The sequence below is a fragment of the Pteropus alecto genome, unplaced genomic scaffold, assembly GCF_000325575.1.
Source record: "Pteropus alecto unplaced genomic scaffold, ASM32557v1 scaffold35, whole genome shotgun sequence".
NCBI classification, from domain to species: Eukaryota; Metazoa; Chordata; class Mammalia; order Chiroptera; family Pteropodidae; genus Pteropus; species Pteropus alecto.
In genome coordinates, this window is record NW_006437828.1 from 1,099,803 (window position 1) to 1,116,807 (window position 17,005).

At 36.7% G+C, this 17,005-nt stretch overlaps 1 protein-coding gene and 1 pseudogene across 3 annotated transcripts in view; one reads left to right on the forward strand and one right to left on the reverse strand.

Moving 5' to 3' along the window:
- TDRD3 (tudor domain containing 3) overlaps positions 1 to 17,005 on the reverse strand; it is a 135,786-nt gene that overhangs the window by 116,987 nt on the left and 1,794 nt on the right. The window lies entirely within an intron of this gene.
- On the forward strand, positions 15,611 to 15,726 carry LOC112482228 (annotated as a pseudogene).

Genomic DNA, 17,005 nt, shown 5'->3' on the forward strand with positions numbered 1-17,005 from the left:
TACTACATGTACTGTTTTATATAGATTGTAACCCATTTGGAGTTTCTTCTGTGTATGGCAGGGGTCTCCAAGCCCTGGGCCGCAGACCAGCACCGACCGGTCCATGGCTTGTTAGGAACAGGGCCACAAAGCAGGAGGTGAGTGGCGGGCGAGTGAGCGAAGCTTCACCTGTATTTGCAGCTGCTCCCCAGCGCCAGCATCACCGCCTCAGCTCTGCCTCAGATCCTCAGCCATTAGATTCTCATAGGAGCTCCGGTCCCTGATGCTAAAAAGGTTGGGGACCGCTGATGTAGAATATAAAACATGAATGTAATTTTTACCTTTCTCCAAAGGGCTACTAAGTTGTCCCAGTATTACTGCTTTTAAAAGTACATCCTTACAGCAGTGCTTGGAGATGTTTCCTGCGCCAGTTATCAGTTTACTGTCTTTGAGCTCCAAAGTCATTCCTTTTTTCTCCTTTTCCTTTTCAACTGCAAAAGGAAACATTTTCTTCCTTTTTTGCCTTTTTCTCTTCCAGAAGGGGTGTATTTAAAAGATCATCCCTTTAAATAACGCTTCTTCTTTGAAGTCAGTCACATACCTGTTCCTTCGTATGGCACCTATCTCTTTAAGTTACATCCTGGCCCTTTATTTGGAACCTGTACCTTTAAGATATTGTATACTTTGAAATACCTCCCTGATATGCCAACCACAGAATTCTCGGATTTAGGAACGAGTTCATCTTTCTAGTGGTTAGTGCTATTCTGCCTCAAGCCACTTCATTTGCATCTCTCCTTTGCTCTTCCTAGATTTTCAAGGTCTGCCTTAAATCACCAAAGTCCTGTGATTGTAGGACAAGGGTGAGGTGGGAGTGTGTGGAACCATGGCTTGGTGTTTAATTCTCTTTTTACTGTAAGCTTTTGGAGAGTCTCAGCATTCTCTGTCTTTACACAATGCTGAGAGCATAGATTTTCCACAGAGTTTTCATGGGTGTTAAGTTATCTGCACAGTTTAAGGAGGAGAATTTGGGAGATTGTTTACTACGCTGCCACCATTTCCTAGCCATGTGACCTCTCAGATGGTTTTGTTCAATAAACAGATAAGCTAATTCTAAAATTCATATGGCAATGCAAAGAATCAAGAATAGGCAAATTTTACTGAAAGAAAAGATAAGGGCTTACTAGCACTAACTGATATCGGTACTACTATAAAGCTTCAATAATCAAAGCAGTGTGAAACTGGCATGAGGATGGTCAAATAGAACAATAAAACAGAACTGTGTCTAAATACAGACCCACAGAATATGGTCACAAATCTTCAACCAAAAGGCCAAGTCAATAAAATAGGGAAGGAAAAATATTTTTAACAAATGTTACTAAAGCAACTGAGTATCTGTATTAAACAAACAAACAAACTCAGCCTCTTTCTCACTCCACACACCAAAATTAATTTGGTCACATACCTAAATATAACCCTAAAACTTCTGGGAACAATCATAAAAAAGAATATTTTCACAAATTTGGACAGGACATAAAATGTACTAATCATAAAAGAAAATAAATGGATAAAATTGATCTTCACCAAAATATAACATTTATAATACCAAAAGATGCCATTAATAAGTTGAATAATCATAGATGGAAAAACATATTCACAGCATATGTATATGTCAAAAGACTAGTATCAAGAACATATAAACAATTCCTACAAATCGACATTTAATAGTCCAACAACCCAATTTTTTTAAATGGACAAAAGACTCAAACAGGTACTCAAATATATATAAATGGTCAATAAGCATGAAAGGGTGCTCAACACTTTTGGTCATCAAGAAAACGCACACTAAAACCACAACGAGATACTGTTTCACACCAGCACAAATGGTTAAAACTGGAAAGACTGAAACCACTGAATACTGGGGAGGAAGTAGAAAAACCAGGTCTCTCACACATTGTTGGCTGGAGTATAAAATGTCACAGCCACTTGGGAAGTAATGGTATGGCTATTTCATATAAAGTGAAACATAAATCTGCCCTATGGTCCACCAATTTCACTCCTAGATAGTTATCCAAGAGAAATGAAAACACATGCCCACACAAATACTTGTACGAGAACATTTATGGTCTTAATCCTAACAACCAGAAACTGGAAAAAAATAAATTGTCTATCAAAAGAAAATGACTAAACAAATTAGCATATTCAAACATGTATTACTACTCAACGATAAAAAAAGAATGAACTGCTGATACAGGCAAGAACATAAATTAATCTCGAAAACATGTGAAGCTTCTAAGAAGTGAGACAAGAATAATTCTGCTTTTATAATGTCCAATTACAGAAAAAATTAATTCATGAATACAGATGTAAGGAAAAGATGACCTGGAGACAATGGACCAGTGAAAGAGACAGAGCATGAAAAAACTTTCTGGGGTGATGGAAACATTTTGCATTGTGTTTGGGATGGCGGTTACACAAGCGTATACAACTATCAAAACCAAGTGCACTAAACACTTCAGAGCTGCACATTTTGATGGGTGTTAATTAGGCCGCAATTTGAAAAGTCCAGTCACTTTATGTATTCAGTAAACATGTGTTGAGTTCCTACTCTGTTAACATTGTGTTAGTCTTGGAATTCAAAGATGAAAAGAACATGGTCATTGACCTCAAATAAGTTGTTCCAGCGAAGCTTTACTGACTTGAGGAGAGAGACATGTAAATAATTATGGCACATTGTGCTGGACACAGAATGTTGTAGGAGCTCAGAGGATGAATACCTACTTCCCATCAGAGACTTCCTGTAAGAGGTGATGGCTCTGTTCTAAAATGACAGGCAAGAATTAACTAACGAAGGGAGAAAATCATGCAGAAAGAGCAAGATGAGACATGGTACAATGGCAAGGCACAATATATCATGTACATGAGAGACCCATAAGCAGGTTGATGTTGTCAGAGCATAAAGTACAGGGAGGGAGGAACAAGAAGGGAGGCCAGAGAGACAAAAGAGGCTGTACACACCTTTGTAAGGAGGACAAGAGATCCACAGGTTGGACGACCATTTTAGAGAACTCGTTCAAACAGCCACAGAAAAGATGGACTTGAGAGAGGAAGCAAGAACGCCAAGCAGGAGGCTACTAATGTGCTCCCAAGAACGAAGGCCTGACGTGGAAAAACATGTACAAGGAAAAACCTGCAGGACCGATTCTTAATATAATTCTTTAAATATCAGAGGATGGTACACATCAAGATCAATGATTATGTGACTGGTGAGAGGAGGGGAGCACCAACCAAGACGGAGTATAATTAGAAGAATTTAGGAGACTGGGGAAGAGAAGCACAATTAGAAGCATGGAAGTCTGAGGTGCCTCTGTTATACCTGCATCAAATTGTTTCATATACAAAGTTGCATTTGTATATGAAAGTTGAAAAACAGGCCTAAACAAATTTAGGAATCATCAGCATATAGACATGAAACCAAATAAGACTGCTCAGTTAAAGTACGAAGAAAGTGGAACAAAAACAGAACTTCGGTAGTACCAACAGGGAAGGGAGGAAGAGGATGGAAGGGTGGGGTAAGACCATTAAAGGACAGCAAATGGATGGTCAGAAAAAGACAAAGAGAACAAGAATTCTGCAGTGTGTGTGGGAGACCAGGAATAGTGAATTTCAGTAAGTAGGTTAACCAGTATTGTCCAATGTAGCAAAGAGGTCAAGAAAAGGCCTGAAATGTGCCTCACTGGCCGGTGACTGGTAACCAGCAAAAACTTTTGGGGTAGAAGCATAAGCCAGACTGCGGCGGACAGTACAGGGAAGGGTGGGGACAGGTGAGGAGGTGCAAAGAATTCTACACATAAACACAATCATATGCCCTCAGCATCGAAACTACAACTTTCAAACCAAAGGAAACCACCAGAAAAAGCATTCACAAAATATTTTCTTAAAAAGGAAACTCAGATCTTGGAGAAAAATGTCTGGCTTAATAAATATCTACTTATTAAAGGAATGTTTTAAATAGAGCTTCATTCACGTACTGGCTTGGAAAGAACACTAAAGAAAGAATGGAATTAGTAGTAGATCTTATCAGCTCCATCATGGGAAAGGTGAGAGCAAGTATTTCCATCCGACAGTAATCACGGTTTTGTCAACTTGTTTTAAAAGTCCGTTAGTTAAAAAACAAACAAACAAACGAACGAACAAAAGTCCCTGTTACTCTTTAGAAACCCAGATCTAAAAACTATGAGGCCTTGTTCATCTTGCTTTAAAAATTCTTACGTTAGAAACATCTTATTTATTGAAGGGAATCAGTGAAATAAAGCAGGTCAGTTTTGCTATGACTTGGTATTCCACTATAGATCTTAAGTCACCATTTACTTTGTCAATTTACAAAGCACAATTTTTGAGGCATCCAATAAACTTATGAACTCTGAAACAAAGGACATCGAGAAACCACCAGCACTAACAGTAACAGATTAAATAATATTAACTGATTTTATTTTTTAAATTGGGAAAAGGGTAGGAAGGAAACAGACAAGTCAAGGGCACTGAGAGTGAACCAGAGTTCTCCATTTCTTCAATTTCCCTTAAAAAAAAAAAACCTCATTGATGAAGTTTGTCTTCAATGAATGTTTTTCTTTAAACTGTTCCTGCCAGAGTATTGATCTCTTAACCCATCCTTGAAGTAAAAGCCAGAGTGATCGTTGTAAATTCGGCAAATTTGATCTTTTGATATCCCTAATTTAAAACTCTCAGTGGATCTCTGGATAGGGGTGGGGTGCAGGTGGTGGTGGTGGTGGTGGTGGTGGTGGTGGCGTGTGTGTGTGTGTGTGTGTGTGTGCGTGCGTGCGTGCGTGTGTGTGTAGAGGGGGACTCCATAAGTCATCCATACAAAGTTTGGCCATGTGAGAAAGGAAAGCAGTTTTATTTGCATACACCTCGCAATTTGATATATAAAATTAATCATGACTTTTACAGAAAACTAACGTACTCTTCAAAATTATTACATTGTTTAAGTGTGTGGATGAGCTATAAAGATTGCATTGCTCTGTTTAACTTAGTTAAAGTTCAGGACCTGATGTTCTGAATGATGGCATTTGCCTATTATTGGTTACACGTGTTAAACGGCATGTTTGCTTATTATCACTACGTTAGTTACAGCCCCAGCACACCAAAGTGGTTGGATGAAGTGTAAAAGTTCCAAGGAAACCGTAATGCAATTTCTACAAATAGAATAAGGTCAAAAGTGAAAACTGTGCACTGGATTTCAGGGAATAAGTCTGAGGATACATATACAAAAAGGAAAAATATGACTGAGTAGGCAGCCAATACTGAAAAACTGGATTGTATTAGACCCTTCAAGCCAAGTCCCCTGAGCTTCATTGGCCTTTGTTAAATCGAGGCAGGAATTTTGATTTTCATAAATTCAATTTCTAATCCAAAATAATACGTTGTTGCAGATAAATTGGGTTAATTAAAATGTGATTGGCTACCAAGTGTACTTGGTTATTTAAAGACAAACGTTTATATTTTACTCGGGATTTATGTTTTAACAGGTTTTTCAACCTCACATCCATTCTGCTTCCCCCTTAAGCAGAACTGATTTGACAAAAACTATCTGAGGTTTAAGTTTTCTATAAAATTCAAAAGTTGTCCAGGTGTGATAGAAATTCTCAGTTGAAACCAATGAAGGATTTCTATCTGCCCTAGGACATAATGGAAAAGTTCTATTAAAATCAGCAGACCATTTCAAAAACACCTGACAATTCTGTATTTCACAGAAAGCCCCATTGTAAGTACCGGCACATTCCCATCAAATATTTAGGATTTACTAATCTGCGAGGCAGCTTCATTCATACCAATCATTATGAGTAAGCATAAGAAAAAGGATTGTTTTAGAGAGTTATTTTTGACAAATATTGGATAAGCAGTTTGTACTACTTGTTCCAACCTCAGTGTTTTCTAAGTAATAATGAACTAATCTATTTCACTAATTACTTAGGGCAGAAATCAGCAAACTTTTTCTGTAAAGGGCCACATAGTAAAAATAGTAGGTTTTTCCAGCCATAGGATCTCTGTCACAGCTACTAAACTCTGCCCCATAACACAAAAGCATGGTCTGGATGTGTTCCAATAAAACTTTATTTACAAAACAAAGAAGTGGGCCAGATTTAGACTAAGGACTTTTGTAGTTTCCAACCCCTTACTTAAGGTAAAGCTATATAATCTTTCTTTCTTCACAATCTAGACTCAAAAGATATCTTTCTCAAAAATGTACTTAATCTTAAAAAAATTTATATTGTCCCATAAATTTACATAATACATAACTGGCTTTAAACATTTAATTTTTGAGGAGGACTTCCCATTATTCCCAAGTGAAATCCTTATTTACGAAAAAACTTAATAATGATGCAACAGTTGAACAAGAATGTGAAATTACCTGCCTTCCGCTTCTGAGACCTACTAAATTCACATCCATAATAAGGGACTGAACAGTGACAATTTCTTCCCTCAAATGTCTTTCTATTCTGCATAAGTGAAATAATTAAATAATATGAAATATTCTATCTGTACCATTTTATCTTTAAGACACTAGTAAAATTACCAAATGGTAAGATATACTTTATTACAAGATTCAAAATCCATACGATGCAAAGATTTTGTCTTTATCAAAGTAAGCCTTTTAGAGACTATATAAGCTATTCCAAAATAGAGTAAAGGACATCAACTTTTTCACAAATTGACATCAGAAATCTACATATTTTCAAATCACATGAATTTATTTACTGACCATAAATCATGAGAGTCCAGGTTTAACACACAATAGGAAGAACTGCAAACATTTACTGGGTGCTCAGCATATGACAGTGTTCTAAGTACTTTGTGTGTATTGACTCATTCATCCTCATTATTATAATATGGGTTGGGCGTTACAATTGGCATTTAACAGATGAGCAAACTGAGGCGGCAAGTAGTTAATTGATGTGCTCAAGGCTACAGCAAAGCAGTGGCAGAACCAGGAGTGACCCTAGCTCAAGGGAGCTGGACTTCAGAGCCCGTGCTCTTAACCATCAACCACACTGCTTCTCAAGAGGTAGGTATAAATCTAATTGAAGATCAAGATTATACAGTGGTGTTTTCACAACTATTTTCTTTTTCTCAGTAATCCCTCATGGTAATCCAGTTTTGGGATAAAATTCAAATTAATTAATTCGAATTAACTAATAATTCTAATAAAAAATTTCAACTATTCAAATCACATCATATATTAATATCAGTTTCAAACACAAATTGATTCAAGTTTGCAAGTCTGCTCTTTGGCAATGCTTTCACAAAGCCTTCCTGCATACCTATTAGTTCATATATAGAGTACTTAGGCCAAAAAAAAAAAAAAAATAGTGCTCCAGGGCGACAGCAGGCAGACCATAACAGCAACAAGCACGTTGAATATAACAAAACATTCACACATTAGCCTGTTTTTCCACTTTGAAAGTACATGTCTTAAATATATAGAAATCCATAATCATGCATTTTTAAAATACACTTTTGCTTAAAGCATTAAAGCATTACCAATAACTATAAACAATTCAATTTACACATGAAAATTATTGCGATAAGGTAAAACTTTTTATAAGACCACCAACAGTCGAATTCAGTTTTATTTTCCATAAAAACATGCTGAGGCAGGAATGAGCAAACCATGTCAAGCAGTGTTAGCCAATAGAATTACGGCACAAATAAGTGTTGTGACACCAACTGTAAACTAGCACTGATACACAGTAGCTCATAACTAAAAGTATGTTACAAAATTCATAACCGACATGACCATTCTTTGATGTGCCATACTAGGTATCACCAATATGATCTGCAATCCTCTTTTATAGGCAAATACAATAAATTCACACATACTACTTATTATGGATAACAAATATATGAGGAAAGAGGGCTTTGTATGCTGAAAAGTCCTTTCCAGACATAAGATGATCACTAAAAATATAATTTTTAAAGTAGAAGAATATTAACAGGTACAGTATATCAAAAAGTATAAAAGACTAAAAAAAAAAAAAAATAGTGCCTCATTCATTCATACCGATTCATGCACCTTTACCATAAGTTCAACAGTATCACTGAGTGAAAAATTTTAAATGTGTCCAGGTAGAACACAGCTACTTCAAGTGTGGTCTACGGATCACTGCCAGTCCTCAAACTTTGTCACTACTCCATGATGGGATAAGTACGGAAACTGAGATAAGCATTTAGAAACTTTTAGAGCAATCTGACATTGCTGCAAAGTTTTACGGTTTAGAAAAGTCTTCATTTGTGATACACTAGAAATTAAAAAACAGACGGTCTGAGAATCGCTGACTACACTACATTTCTCAGTATCCCTTTCAGGTGGACGTGAGACTAAGTTCTTGGAAACCAAAGACGTGACTGTGCCCCCTTCACCTTCTCTCTCCAGGAACCCACTCTATGGCTCTCCGCGGTCGCTCCCTTTCCTACTGACCGAAATTCAGATGTGGCAGCTACTCTGGTATGACCATGAAGACAATGACAATGCCCTAGAATAGTGGTCCTCAAACTTTAACCTGCAAAAAGAATCAGTGAGGGACTCTTGTTAAAATGCAGATGCTGACTTAGCAGGTCTGTGGTGGAGACTGAGAGTCTCGGTTACTAACAAGCTACCAGGCAATGTGAATGCTGCTTATCTGAGGACCACAGGTGGAGGAGCAGGGGTTAGGGGACAACAAAACAGTAAGGTGGAAGGAACTGGGGTCCCTAAATGACAGCACAAAGCAGAATTTGTCCACCACTCTAAATTGTTTGATGACAGAGAACGAAAAGCCTATGGCCTTTAATCTATGTAATGTGAGGTCTCTGTTAGGTCGGCCTCGCCTTCAAGCTAACTAATAAAAAGCAGATTTTCAAATATTAGAAGAATGTATCTTGGGCCAGTTTTTGCATTTTAATTAAAATAATATCAGAGTAAGTCCTTATTCACATAAGTATAAGCTGGTAAAAACTTCAAGGCCCCATCGACCTTTAAAGATCATCAGTATGTACACAATGACTTGTCACATATCATTTAAATATTAAGTCCCTTTTCATTATTCAGTATTGCAACACTATCTTTTTCATGATGTTAAATCAAAATCTCGATTTTTTAAACTTTCAATTTGTTAAGAAACTACATCTAATTATATAAAGATGTCTTCAATTGAGAACTATCACAAAAAAGGAATGTTTTCTCTGTAACTGGTAGAAAATGTAATGAGTACAGTGACAGGTGTCTTTGTGCAGCAAAGAGCAGCCAGATATGTTTATCAACAAATAGATGTTATTGTGGGCGGTCGCTTTGCACCGACAATAACGTAAACACAGACACAGAAACGGGTACTGAAATGTCATGGTATTGGTAGAGCAATCGTGTTTTTAATATATGTATATAAAATACTTTCATTATCAATTTTTAATTATCAAAGAAACACCTACTTAAGATATGTTTATAAAGTTCTCTGATGAACGTGTAACTAATTAAATGAGCACAGAAAAAACCAGCAAATACAAAGCAAATAACCACAACCAGAAAAAGTAGTCAAAAATTTATCAGCAGCAATAAAATAAGAAAAAAGTACATTCTGATGCTGTAAAACTTCAAAACGTAGCAACCGAAGAAGATTCTGTTGAGGCCTGGGTGCTAACCTTACCATATCCCTTTCTAAGAAGCACGACTGAGGAAAGAAGTCAAACTAACACAATCCAGGAGAAATATCAGTATAACTCACAATTCAGAGTGAACCAGACAGAGGGAATCAGCAGGCAGCCTGGACAAAAGACCATGGCAAACCCCTGAGAGGAGACCCCCTGCATACTGGCTCAGGCTCTCAGCTCTGGCAGAAAGGGTTGGGCAGAAAGGGTCACTAATATCTGCCACTCTAAGCACAGCTGAGGAAGGACACTGCGAAGGAGACTATGTCACATGCTTTCTGTCCTAACTGGTAACACATACTTGGTCTTTTTGGATGTTCATAATTGAAAGCTAACAAAAAAGCAACCCGTGCTTGGCAGGGTCCTCATGGAAAATCCCAGTGAACTGAAACCCTATGCCAGCTTACTAGACTGCAAAGCACCTAAATGCTACTTTTCTGCCTCATCAAACACCCTAAGAATGAACTACAATCTCATAACCTTAAAGCTTTCATAACCAGGGACTCCGAGCTAACCAGGATCTCCAAGCTAACAAGCAATTCTGAAATATCAAAGAGAAAAGGGAAAATGTTTAGCATACCAAAAAATAGCAGATGTGAAAAGAAACAATTAGGACCTAGGACAAACTTATACTAATTTAACAAATTTCTGAAAATAGTTTCTATTAACATTGCTTTGAGAGAGAACACTATAGGAGACACTGTCTCAAGCAAATAAATTTTATCAACATGTTTCAAAATTTACATCTAAATACAAATATATCCTTGTGAGTGTGTGTTGGTATTTAGTTAGAAGTAATTATTAATAGAGAAAGCTTTGTTTAATGGGTTATTTCCTACATTTCCATAGATTACATTTTTTCATAAAACTTTTAAAAATTTCACAACATTCATTTCAAAAATAAATTTCTCCTCTACAAAAAACTTGAACAAATTTCACATTCCTTGAGAATACAAAAACAGTATAATGAAGACACTGACACTAATTAAGATGACATTACATCTGTTCCCCTAGCATGTGTCTACAGTGTACCTTGTACCCTGCTAAATGCTAGGAAGACTATAAAAATATGAAAAGACTTGATCCTTGCTTTATAGGACCTTACAAAATAATAAGGCATCAATCAAACTATTTTAACTGACCAGAAAAAAGATATTCAATTAATAATCTGAATCCAAGATTATAATATATTTATGGCAAAAGGAAAAATTATTTCATTAATTTTATAATGATTATCAATCATTTTTTTGGACACTTAAACTTATATATGTTCCTGTTTCTCTCTCAAAACGAAACAAAATGAATCAATTCCAAAATCCAATGTTGACTTTATTTAGCAAGTTTCCATCAATGCTTATGTTTAATGTTTCATATTAGGTGTTTTACAAAATCCACCTTTATTAATTTTCAAACTTATCAAGGTCCTGTTTAGGAATTTAGTAAAATAAAAAATGTTTTTTCTTAACATCTAACTTAATATACACGACGGAGTGTCTTCTAAAATGCTGCTACTGCATTTTATATTCAGAGGAGTTTGGGGGGACTTGGAGTAATTAAAAGAATGGAACTTCAGATACTTAAATTTATAAAGAATGTTTTCAAAACTGCTCTGAATCTCTAATATCAGCAAGTCAACAAACTAATACTGACCTAATCAAATAATTTTGTCACAGAAGTCTTAAAAATATGTCCACTTTCTTTTTTTTAGAAAAATTGATGATTTTCATAATGCATTCCAATGCTTTTCCCCTCTCTGGCAGCTCTTTAAAGACTAACTCTCCATTAAAAATGCTGAAATTTCTCAGTGCTTGAATCTAGTCTCTTCTTACTCAAAGCTTGGTCTTTAGATCATACAGCAGTGCTGTCTAACAGAAATATAATGCAAGCTACATTTGTAATTTAAAGTTTTCTAGTAGCCATATTTTAAAAGAGAAACAGGTGAAATTAATTCAATGATGTATTTAATAAAACATATTGAAAACATTTCAGTAAGTAAAGAATATAAAATTAATGAGAGATACTTCCATTTCCTTTTTGTACTAAGTCTTCCAAACTCAGTGTGTATTCTACATTTACGGCACATCTCATTTTACTCTAGGCACATGTCAAGGGTTCAGTAGCCACATGTGGCTGATGTCTATCAAACTGGACAGTGTGGCCTTAGCTGATCTCATCCACGTGCTGCTTCAATCATCAGCTATGCCCAAACGACTCTGAATGTATATCTCTAATCCAGTCTTCTCTTCTGAGTGCAAGATTAGTATTTCCTAATGCCTCACTGGAATCTTATTTTACATGACTACAAAGCATCTCACACTCAAATTCATGATCTGACCCTCGGAAATGTGGCCCTCTTCTAAGAGTCCCTTTATAATCAAAGCAGGTACACAAGCCAAAAACCTAGGAACCAACCACTTGACACTTCCTTCTCTCACTCTCATATCCAATCCATCAAAAAGCTCTGCCCATTTTACCTAAGTATCTCAACTCAGTCTATTGCTCTCCATAGCAACCATCGCCACCATTCCATCCATCCACTCCTCCCAGCGCCAATCCATTTTCTTCAATGCAAGGACACTTCAAAACATAACTATGTCAGCCCTACTTCAACCCGCCCATCCTGATAAAATTCAACTGATTTCTATTGCCTCCACAATAAAAACAAAAGTCACTGTGCTCGTCATGGCCTGAGCTACACAATCTAGCACCTGAGTATCTCCCAGCCCCATCTCCCTACGCTGCTTTTCCATCTTGCCCACCTCCCATCCTGGCCCTTCTGATGTCTGTACCCACCACCCTCTCTACTGTTACAGCCTTTCATATCCTGCTTTCCCCTTACTTAGGTTATTTAATTCCCACTCAGACTCCAGATCTCAGGGAAGCATTACCTGACCACCACGAAGACACCAAAATTCCCTTTTTACAAGCTCTTACGGAAAAATGTCCCTTCTCCTCTCTCGTATATTTTACAGATGCAATGGGTTTGGACATGTAGCTAATGGCTTTCTCCCCATAAGATTACATCTGATTGTACTAAAGAAAGTACCTGCCATAACCAGATGTTCAAGAATTATTTGTTGAATGAGTGCATCAATGAATCTGCCTTGTTTTTTTCCTAGACAAAGACCAGACACCATATTATGAGATGGCATATACAACATACTCTGCTTATACACCATCAGTTCCGGAAAAATTTCCAGACTTCCCAAGTCTGAGTTAACTGCTACACCACCACCCTGCAAGTAAAATACCACTATACGACAGGTTCAAATCCTGCCTGTCTTGTACATCATCCCAACAACACAATGCCTTGTGTATAACAGGCATATATACTTACTATGTGTATTTCGGTACAGACATTATGGTATAGGGTTACATATTTCTCTGCATTACGACTGACTACTGTTAAGAAGACTGTCGTACCTTCAGTGACACTAAAGTGCCTGCCACGACAAGAGGTTTTGTTGGGTAGCTATGACATACCCAACAAGATGAAGAATGAGAGCAGCTATTCGTCTCTACTTTAGAGGCTGTAAAACTGTAATATGTGTGAGGAGCACTCACATGTGCACACACTCACACCCATCTAGTGGGTGTTACAGTTACAATACCAAGGCACATCTACGCCCTGCCCAGCCCTGCAGGGTAATGCAGCGTTTCTTCATTCCCTCCATCACCAATGTGCTTCTTTTCCATGATCAGTACCTCTGATTTGACACTCTGCATACTTTACATTATCACTGCATATTTCTTACCTCTTCTTCTCTGCTTTTGTCACTCTATGACTTCAGAAATGCTTCTCAATTTCTACATGAAAATTTTGTATTGCTGGAAATGCATTCTGCTCCTTCTAAAAATTATCTGGAGGTAAAGTGTTCTTTACCTACTTCCAAATCCTATATTTTTCAAAAAGTCAGAATTTCCAGAGACTGTAACATAAGTCGAAATGCCAATATTCTACTGTCAAAAGAAAACAAAGGCCAAAAAAGTAGTGTAGTTATATTTTTATGATTCTTCAAATGTTACCATGCAATTTTTACTTGATTTAGCAAATGCTGCTGTGAGAGGAGAAAATTATTTTCAACTTGCTGAGGTAGCAAGTTTCTTTTTATACCCCCTTTATGCTTGAGGCAGTCAAGTCTACAGGCAGTTGAAACCAGATTTATAGGTTATTCACTAAAAAAAAATTACTGCAAAACACACCTTAAAATCTGAAAACTTGCACAGTTTAAGAGAACAGCCAGTCATTTTTAGCATTTTACAATATCAATAGAAGCAGCCAGGCAATATGTATTTTGAGACAGAAAGTCAAGAAGGCTTATCTTTGAACATTATAATTTCACAAACAATATAAACTAAAGAGATAGTTACGAATGCTTATTAAAGAAACTGGAAATATTTTAAAATAGAAGGCTGTCTCCAAGGAGTTCCCCTAAAAATCAAGTATAAAGCCATCAGTTTCTTCCAGTGTTCTTCAGCATGATCTATTACTATTTCATCTAAAAAGTATTTTAACCATTCTAATCTTTTCCAAAAGAGTGTACCAAGGGTACATTTACATCAAAGTGGTACTGATAAAGTATTTTATAATTCTAGTAGTTAATATATAACCTTATAAAGAACTACCAATATTCTTTACGAATATATCTATGCTTAGGAGTTAAACGGAGATGAAATGAGGAAGCAAACCTCAACACCCTTTGCATAAACTCTTACTGTATGACTGCTATGAACAATGTATTATGTGAAAGCATAGTTGTTATATTAATGATGCTGCAAAGGTTGTTTCTTATTCGAAGATTGAGATCATTCACTAGAAATCTCCTGGGGGAACAGGTGTGTGTGTGTCTGTCTGTCTGTCTGTCTGTCTCTCTCTCTCAGAAAACTGAAACAAAACAAACAAAAAAGGTACAGGGGTGGGATGCAGAACAGGAATCTTATTTTTCTGGTCTTGGTCATTAATGTGTTTGGGAGGAAGCATCTAGGTGATGGGATGTAAAAAGTAGCTCTCCATCTGTGGACAGGTCAAAAGCCAGGGATTAGAAATTCCAGCAAAATGCCTTGAAGTTGTTCCACCTCTTCAGGCGAGCTATCGCAAGGCAAAGTGAAGAATAATAGGGTAGGCCCCTCAAGACAAGAGAGCAATAATCACTTTATAATTCATACTACCACGGTGCTTTTTATTTTCTCTATTTAACCCATGGTTGTTCTCCTCTAGGAGTAAATTTTGGGAATAGTCATTTTTAGATGTTTAAAGGTGAAACAAAGGGAATGAAGTTTGGTATACACTTGGGCCAGAGGATATCATTATAATGCAGCACTAGTCAAAGAGAGACCACTTCAAAAGAGGTGAAATTCAAAGGGGACAAGAAGGAGACCTCTGCGTCCATCCTGTTTTCCCTCCAGCCCCGATCACTCTACCAAAAGCAGAAACAAAAACCTCTGTGTACAACCTTGGATGTTAGCAACCTGGGGTTTCCAAGAAAATATGTTCTTTCAGAATAAAATGAAAACGCACTATTTCTAAGGCTGCCTTATGGTGTCTTCAACTCAAAACTGCTAGATAAGGCAAAGATACACAATATAGTGCTTTACCTTTGCACATATTCTTAGACTTAAAAAAGACAGAATCAACCAGATTTTCAGAGAAGCGTAAACAGCAATTAGGTGAGCCACTAAAAAGTAAAGGTCTCCCTGATTCCAATACCATCGCACCACAAAATAAGCATCTCATCTTTCCCAAATAAAAAAGTGAATTTACAAATTACAAAATGCTTTAATTCAATTTTCAATTTCAAAATATGTTGTTTTTGATCAATAATTTAAATTAGAAGTGGTCTGGAAGTGGTTCCATAGTGTAGCAGTTAGCATGTTTGCTTTACACGCAGAAGGCCCTGGGTTCCCACCCCAGTGGAGCCATGGTCCATGCATGGTCTATGGCTATGCCACCCTGAACAAGCCCACTGTCTGATCTCGGAAGCTAAGCAGGGTTGGACCTGGTTAGTACTTGGATGGGAGACCACCTAGGAAGACCAGGTGCTGTAGGCCTAAATAATAATAAATTGAAAAAAAAGAAAAAAAAAAAAAAAGAAGTGGTCACCACAGCTTGGTGAAAATGAGTACTGAATTTTTATTCCAGTATTTGCATTCTATTTTCAATTTTGCCACTTATAACAGCAAATTGTTGATACTCTCTGTGCTTCAGTTTCCTCATCTGTACACTGAGAAAGTTAAAGCTATACTATCATTAACTCTATGGAAAATGTCTTTTCAAAAACAGGAACACAGCTGATTATGGTCTCTTAATATCTTTTGTTAAACAAACAAACAAATGGAGTCACTGTGGTAAGCCCCACCACGACTTACTACCTAAGCTGACTGCAGTTTCAGCCTCTCCCTCCTCAGAGCACCTATCAATTTCCTAGATGGGATGCTGCCCAATCATAAATTGTTCAATAAAACCAATTAGATCTTTAAATTTACTTGGTTGAATTTTTGTCCTTTAACAATTTCTATTTTTAAAACATTTCAAAGGTTGACACTTCTAAAAATTCAAAAAATTCAAAAGCTTAGTAGAAATACACAATTCCCCCTTAAGAGAAAGCTCCAAAGAGAAAACATGAAAAAGGCAGAGTGAAATAAATCTGTTATCTAGACAAAGCTAGAGTCAAGTCTGCTCAGTGAAGTTATTCCATGCATATAATTAAGTCCTACAAAGAACCAATGTACCGCTTAGTGCATTATTTAAACCTAACCACTACACTGTAGAAGTGCCTGAAACTTTTAAGTTCAAATCAGCAAAAGCTAATGCTTTCTGTGCTGCTGGCCACCAAGGAATTAAATAAACACACCCCCCCCCTAAAATATACATATATATACACATATGTACATACATATTTTTTAATCTGCCAAGGTGGCTACTGTTGGAGTTGTATTTTAAAATATTGATTTTGTGAAGGTTCTAATAAAGACTTAAGAAAAAATTCAGTCAAAAATAAACTGGGATAATAAATCATTGTATAAAGATCATCTGTACCCTCTAAATATCTTCAGAAACATAAGCTTTCATGCTAAATATTTCTTAAACTACAATTTTAGGTGAAGTTGATAGACCAGATTTAATAATAGTTTAGGTGCTTTAGCATCTTGCAAGTAATTAAGTGAATAGACAGAGTACAAAGAAAAATCGTTTCATCAGTGACAATAAAAGAGAATTCTAAGAGTTAGGGGAAACTCGGGATGTGGAATGAGGTGGTAGGATGTGGAATGAGGTGGAATGAGTTGGAATGAGTTGGTCAAAGGTGCTCTATGGTCAGAAATTCTCCTT